Genomic DNA, 6,665 nt, shown 5'->3' with positions numbered 1-6,665 from the left:
TATTTCCTTGGTAGTCCAGCCACAGAGCTGAAGATTAACAGTAATGTTGGGACACTTCAATTCATTTTAAACATTGAACGCTTACTAATGATGTTGACACAAGCATACATACTGCTAAATATAATACCAAGGGTAACAAGACAGACTAGTTCTATTGAGAAGGTCTCAAAGGAATTCATCTGTTCTGAGCTTTTCACACCATTAATGTGCAGAAGCAGGAGGAGCTACCAGAAACTCAATATAAAGTAAAGGGGCAGCAAAGATAAGATAGATACTTTATTGATCCCGTGAGGGAAATTGCAGAAAAAAAAGGAAAGCGGTGACAAATGAAACAGGGACGGTTGGGGTTTGAAACCACGATCTTCGGTTTACAAGACCGACACCTTACCACTTGGCCACCAGGCCTTCAACAGGAGTGAATTTGAATCTCATTCTATAAATAGGATTAATAGCCCTTTTCAATAAAGTAGACAGAGTGGATCTGAATTTCTTTCTGGAAATTTAACAGCAGTTTTTTGAGCTGCAGTTTTTTTAATTCTTTTTTTCTCAGATAATGGAATTAAATGAAATCGGAGGACATAAAATACAGGACTACTGTTTTTCATCTGACAATACATCTTGCACAAAAGAAACTCGATCCACAGCTGTTTATGTAATCCTGTATGTTTTCTTTATATCAGTGGTGATGCTGACAGTGTGTGGAAACCTGATGGTGATCATTTCTATCTCTCACTTCAAGCAGCTCCACACACCAACCAACCTCCTCCTGCTCTCTCTGGCTGTGGCAGACTTTCTAATTGGGCTGATTGTGATGCCTTTGCAAATGATCAGATATATAGAAACCTGTTGGTATTTTGGGATCACATTCTGTGTTTTTTTCTATGCAGTTGTAACTTTACTTTCTGTTGTTTCTCTTAGTAATATTGTGTTAATAAGTATTGATCGATATCTTGCTGTGTGTGACCCATTACAGTATTCCAATAAAATAACACTTAATATCATGTGCATGTGTATAATATTAAGTTGGTCATTCTCTGTATGTTATGTGGCTATAATGTTTAGTATGAATTTTAAAAGGTCTGAAAACCGAAATACCTGTCGTGGAGATTGTTTTTTTGAAATGAGTGGAGCCTGGGTGATAGTTGACACGCTGATTTGCTTTATTTTGCCTTACCCTGTTATGATAGTTCTGTATATGAAAATATTTATTGTTGCCAAAAGGCACGCACAAATCATCAGATCTGTCCCTGGGCAACAGAACTGTAGAGATGGAAGCTATTGTAAAATTTCTAAAAGATCTGAAAGAAAAGCAGCCAAAACTTTAGGCATTATAATTAGTGTGCACCTTCTGTGTTGGATACCATATTATCTTTCCAGTCTGGTTGTAGGAAACGTTAATTTTTCTTCATACTCTATAGTAATGGATTCTCTGCTTTTTCTAGTTTATTTTAACTCTACAATGAATCCAATTATGTATGCCTTCTTTTACCCCTGGTTTCAGAAGTCAACAAAATAAATAGTAACATTTAGGATATGTGATCCAGCATCCACACTTATTACTTTGTTTCCAGAAAACCTTTAAATTTTACCTTCAATATAAAATTCATGCCTTTTATTGTAATGTATACTTCTTTCTGACAATTATTCAGAACATTAAAATACATTCATAATTTGTGGAGTAATGGTATTCTTGAATGGAATACAAATGTACATGGAGTACAATTGAGTACATTTCCATGCAGAATTGAGGAAACATGGCTCACATTACTTTTGAAAATTGTGCATAATTCCTTTTGAAACAGATTTACTTTAACTGTTTCTTGTATCTTGGCATCTGTCTCCAATTTCTACAGTGTTATGGCTGGTGTTGTTTCAGTAATTGTTTTTCAGCATATTCAAAATGGTTTGCTTGTATGCAACTGTACCAAGTGGTTAATTACAGTTGCTCTCATCTTTAAGGATAGACAATGGACACTCTTTGGAACATTTGCTCAGGCCAATTGAAGCTACACAGCTCTTGCTAATCCTGTTATGGGTGAGTCAAGGTTGGTCTGTCAATTAAGTTAATTAAATTAAGCTTTTGGGGGATGGTGCTGTAACAAAATGTGTCACAATAAAGTAAAATAAGACTTTACATTGTGGTGCAGGAGGGAGAAACTTAAAATTGCTAAGTAAATGTATGACTTGCCAAAGAAAGAACTAGAAAATACTATGAGAGCCACAGGGTAGCAGATACAAGCCCTGGATATAAAAAATATAATCCAGAGAAAGTCAATGGTCAGGTCACAAAAGCTGGAAGACTACCAAAAATTATCTTTACCTCCCTTAAATAAAACTTTAGCATAAATGTGGGTTAAAAAGAAATTTGTATAAAGCACAAACCTGTCTTCTGTACCTACAGTATCATGCTGTAGTGACTACAATGTGTTGTAAAATTGATTGGTTTGGTGGTAATTTTTTGGTAACTAAACATTGCTTGTGGAGCGAAAGCAAGTTAAATAAAATACATTTGCTGTCATACTTAGAACTTTTTTCCCCCCATTTAGGACTTTTTATCTTCTGATTAGAACTTCATAAGCTCTTATGTAGTTATTTTCTCTTGATTGCAGTACATCCCATTTAGTTTTTCCTGTCAGCTAGAGACAAGGACGTGTGTTCTATGAATTTAATTGATTGTTATATACTGTAGTTTTTCACACAGATGGGCTAATCTTTTTATTCATGGTGTTCTGCAGGTCCCACTAAGGCCTTATTATAGATTTTGACTCCTAGCTATGACATGAGGGGACGAAGACAAAACACAAATATTTAAAATACTTTTTGATTTTGGGAGTGGCATTTATTCATTTAAGAAGTCTAAAATAGGGAAGAGGGAAGAATTAAAAAAACAGGAAAAAAACAGCGGAAAATGTTGTTTTCAATAAGGCATGTGAAACAAATATATTGACACATAAACTACATTTTTGATGCACCACATGCTTAATATTACTATTAACAACATGAAACAGTTTTGTTTGTATGAACTAAGTAATGCAATGAGTAAGGAAAGTTACTGAGTTACCAAAGAAAAAATTCAGAGATGTACTAATCACATGTATCTATGCATCAAATATTACTGCCTTTCTTGCAGCCTGCCTTCATCTATTTACACTTAATATTAGTATTTCCCCATTGCAAGCAGTAGCTACAAGTTCACTTTGTCTGCTAGGGTGTATGGGTTAGAACAGACTGATAATTCACAGATGCTGTATTACCAGAGGACCTCCAATTCCCACAAAACCAGCTGGGCAATTTCCTGGCATCTACTGCACATCATGAGTCTCTGTGCTGCCTGGCTGTGGTGACATGTTCTGCAGGTCCTGGCCAGCGCTAGTGCTTTACTAGTTGTCTGTTGCCACCAGTGCACATGCAGAAGGCATTCACAGGGAGCCCTATTTAAAAGTCTAAAAAACATGTGAGGGTTTCCTGAGCTATTCACAGGTCAGCTGTACTGCAGGCTGCTAGTGGGGATCTAATTACAGTATCAATCTAGACTTTGTAGTGGCTTTACACATGTAGTATCTGCAAGAAAATACACATGTAAAAAACTAATTTCTCTTTAAGGGTATGTTTAAATTCCCTTACTCTCTGGTGGTCAAATGACTAGTGCAACTAGTTTTAATTCAATTCCTGGGGTGTGATCTGTGTGAACTTTGCTTGTTCTCCCTATGTTCACATGGGTTTCCTCCAGGTACTCCAAAAGTCCAAAGACTTACTGGTGGGTTAAGTAGCTGTCACGGATATCGGAAAGGGCATGCCGTAGAATTGCAGGAGAGCAAAGAAGACCCTATGCGTAGCAGCAAAACAGGGGTTAGCCCGAGCTCAGTTGGTCAGACAGTACCCCCCTCCTCTTCACGGGCGGCTCCTGATGCCCAAAAAACAAATGGGCTGCACAGCACTGGGGAGAGGAAAAACCTTAAATTTAATAATTTTCAGTTAATAATTTAACTGAAAGGAAACCTCTGGGAGTCCACGGCTGAGAGCTACCCTCTTCTCCAGGGTAAAAACCTTTATTCAGTAGAGGAAGGGGGGGCCGGGCGGAGCTCTGGGGAGCGAGACAAAAAACACATACAAAAGCACACACAACAAAAATAAACCTGGGAGACCAGGCCAACACACCACACACAACAGGAACCAAGAGTCCAGGGAAACAGGGGTCAGAGAGACCAGGGAACACAGAAACCAGGAAGTGAGAAACCAAAACACCAAGAGAAAAAAACAAAGTAACAACAAAAAAAACATGTTCAACATTCTATCACGGATGCCAGGAGTGACATCCCGAGGAAAGCCAGGTATTCGTACGCGGATGTCGGAAAGACATCCCACTGAATGACCCGCTCACAGGCACGGATGTCGGGAGGTGGCATCCCGCGATTAGAATAGGAGAACTGAAAAAAAAGCGATGCGGGAAAACAAAAAGCGCTGCTTGCGGGGTCAAAGTAAGGTTTAGGATTCTGTCAGGGATGTTGGAAAGGCATGCCATGGAATGGCAGGAGAGCAATAAAGACCCTATGCGTAGTGGCAAAATGGGGGTTAGCCCGGGCTCAGCTGGTCAGATGATGTCGGGTAGAAACCTATGCCCTCAGGCCGTGGAGAAGACGACCTGGTGCTAGGTGGGTCTCAAGACATCCGAATGCTGAGCAAGGAGGAAAGGGTGACCCGGAAATATATAGCCCCAGACAAAGACACACCGGAAGGACAAGCAGAGTACAGGGAAACTAGGACCAGGACAGAGTAGGACGTGACACTAGCTTCTAGGGAAATTGGCCTTGATTTGAGTGTCTTTATGTCTGTGTGCGCTGTGAAGGATTTGCATTCTGTCCAGGGTGTACCCTGCCTTTGCTCCTGTTGCTCCCACTCTCCCATGACCCTGTACTGGATAAAGTGGTTAGAACATGTATAGGTGGATGTATTATTTTAAAAATGTTCCAATTCAAATACAATACGTAAGTTATTCTCTTCAACATTTCTTTAGTTATGTAGGCATTCTCTCATGAGGCACTAGTAAATATAGGGGTTTTGTGCTTAACTGGGACAATTATTAATTGTAGCAGCAAGTCACAAAATGATTGTGACTGATGGTATTAGAATCCAACCTTGCGGGATAACTCAAACAACGCACACACACGGGTAGTAATACACGGGAATACATTTATCTATACATGAACATAAAATGTTCATATAAACATAACAGATCTTATCGTGAGGGTTAGCAGAATACAAGAGGTATATATTCAATCACGAAGAGTTACAAATACCAAGAGGGACATACGTTCAGTATATCATTCATTTAGACCGTTTCGTAATTTAACTTGGTTACAACTTCTACATTAGATACTCGAAACAAGTACATAACTCTTAGGAATTAAATTGATATCAACTGGTTGGGATAACAATTGAATTCTCGAGCTGTAATGCAATGAAGTTGAATACTCAACTCATACTCTCTGGGGATTCAGATCTTCTGCGGGCACAAAGAAACAGTTGCAGGCTTGTTGCTGTCCAATCCGCGCTCTCTGGCTCGGTGCCAAGCTGTGCTGTGCGGCTTGAGAGAAGTTCCTGGGATGTGCTGCTCTCTGAAGACTCGCTAGTTAGTGTTGGCTCTAACTAGCAAAGTTGTGCTCAGGAGAAAAGTGACTGCGGGTCCCAGCAGGTCAATAAAAAGACCGGTTCATTCCTGATGAAGCGCTAGTTCTGAATACTTATTCAGCTTTCCACAGTTCCGACCTGTTCACGAGGCTTGCTGCTGATGCTAACCTCGGGTGGAACCTTTGGTTACGCGCCGGCAACCTCCGTCATCGACTCTTAGAACAAAGGAAAGTCCTGCACTCGGACACACTGGCCGTTATGTGGTGGTCCGAGCTGAGTCTGAGGATGTTCAGGAGGAGCTCTGAGTCTGAGAAATGTCCAGCAGGCGCCCTGAGGGGCTCTGCGCTGCCTGTTTTACCAGGAGGACCTACCGGTCGTTCATTGGTCGAAAGTTTCATGGGCATTCAAGACCCACGTGGGGTTAACCTGCCCTACCAGTTCCTGATTGGCTGATGATGAGTAACCATGCCCTCTGACCTTAGATTTGTAAACCAACTTTGAATAAGACTCTCCCTTGGAATCCCAGACTTTAAGGCTCCAGAGATGACCATTTGTTAGGGTAGTTGATGTGTCTCAGCTTTGGGAGTTGTTTCTTATCAGGACACACTATCAGCTAGAAAAACACCTTAAATGTGAACCAAATGGAATGGCCTCTCTGTATCTAGTACCACTTGAGATGAGGGAGAGAGGGACTGGCGAGGGAGCAGCAAACTTAATTCCTGTACTTTAATAAGCCTGGCCGCTACAGTTAACAGATAAAAATATTTTCAAATACTACTGAAGTCTGTATGTGTGATATGGAAGTGTTTCTAATTTTGTTTTGCAGATCTTTTATTAACTACTAAGGTCAACTTAGTACATAGTACTGTAACAAATCATACTGTATAATCCAATTTTCTTGTACTTTTCAATGTTTCTGTATTTGCCCTGCATAAAAAAATACAATATTGGTCTTTTAATGCAGGGAGTTGCTCTTTCTAAAATTTTTAAATACCTGGCTCAAAAGATGGATCAAATCTTCCAAGTCCTTTGAACTG

The 6,665-nt window shown here is 39.9% G+C and overlaps 1 pseudogene; it reads left to right on the top strand.

Moving 5' to 3' along the window:
• Positions 1 to 553: 553 nt before the first annotated feature.
• Positions 554 to 1,582, top strand: LOC148840219 (trace amine-associated receptor 13c-like; annotated as a pseudogene).
• Positions 1,583 to 6,665: the final 5,083 nt, after the last annotated feature.

Source organism: Atractosteus spatula, chromosome 2, assembly GCF_055471065.1.
Source record: "Atractosteus spatula isolate fAtrSpa1 chromosome 2, fAtrSpa1.hap1, whole genome shotgun sequence".
NCBI lineage: Eukaryota > Metazoa > Chordata > Actinopteri > Semionotiformes > Lepisosteidae > Atractosteus > Atractosteus spatula.
The sequence above is the reverse complement of the archived record's forward strand: the minus strand, read 5'-3'. Positions and strand labels throughout refer to the sequence as shown.